Consider the following 1,375-nt stretch of genomic DNA (forward strand, 5'->3'; position numbering starts at 1 on the left):
CGTTTTGGGATTAGGTTTGCATGATTCCTTATGTGAGTCCGTGTGTTGAAGCATATTCTGTTGTGTCTGGGGAGAGTCATTCTCTTTTGGTGTCTTATAGAGTCAATGACTATTGAAAAGGTTGCAAGACACAACGAACATTTTAGAAAAATAAAAATAAGGAATAAGTGGAAATTTTACCGGTGACTGTGTTAAATTATAAAGCACCAAAAGAGAATGACTCTCCCCAGACACAACAGTATATATGTCTCTTCCTAGCACTTGATAATCGGTATTGGTTTGTTTACGTCGCCGTAACTTAGAGGTTCAGCAAATGAAACGAAATTTAGTACCAAACTTATAGAAAAAACGTAAGTACTGGGGTTGATTAGTTAGATTAAAATCCCTTTATGGTTTTGCTCTAGCATGGCCGCAGTTCAATGAAGAAACAAGTAAATAATGAAAGATAGCGGCGGGAATTCGAACTCTAGCCGCAAGATTCTTAGTTGGGCATTACGAGTGAGTATGAAGCTGTGGCGTGAAGTATTTTTTGCGAATGTTCCAGAAATCGCCCTGTTTCCCTCATAAAAACTGTTTTGTCACTTTGGTTCATCGCAAAAGCGTTGAAGGCGGCTGGCAGACTCACATGCTTCATCACTTGTCAGACAGCTTGGGATATTTACGCAGACAACTCCAGATTCTCGGACAAGCCTATGCTGGACGTTCACACACTGTCTCATGAGTAACTTCTTCGGATGTGGTACGGTTTTTCTCTCTATCCCAGGCAATATTTAATATTGTTTGCCGTAAATAGCCAACACCAAACATCGTTATGTCTGGTAATAAATATTACGGTTAATTGTTAGTGACTTTGGTTCAGTTATTATTCTCACAGTATTTAGAGGCCCTCAATTGTTCAACTGCCAACCGAATGAAATCAGAAATATGAACGAAACCTCTACTGAAGCATTAAAAACAAAACATTGGACAAACTCCTAAGGACGATACCCGACCAGCCAAGCATTCAAGAATGCACTCGGGGAAGATCAGCTGCTACAAACTCAACCATGGATCGATTTCCAGTCATAAAGCGGCAACAGAACTGAAAGGAAATAAATTAACGCAATGCTCCAGCATGGTCGTAGACCTACAGAGGGAACCATTATGAGAATAAAAGAACATTCTCTGGGACACATGTGAAATGTGGCATGCAGAACAAGCAGATGAAGACCCATAATGTGTGTCATGCACGAAACTCTTAGCCATTGAGTTACTTTAGTAACACTGTCGATTAAATACACACACACACATATATGTATGTACGTATGTATGCATGTATATATATGTAATATATAAAATATACATAAAAAGATATATATATATATATATATATATA

This window comes from Octopus bimaculoides, chromosome 3 (genome assembly GCF_001194135.2).
Source record: "Octopus bimaculoides isolate UCB-OBI-ISO-001 chromosome 3, ASM119413v2, whole genome shotgun sequence".
Classification (NCBI taxonomy): domain Eukaryota; kingdom Metazoa; phylum Mollusca; class Cephalopoda; order Octopoda; family Octopodidae; genus Octopus; species Octopus bimaculoides.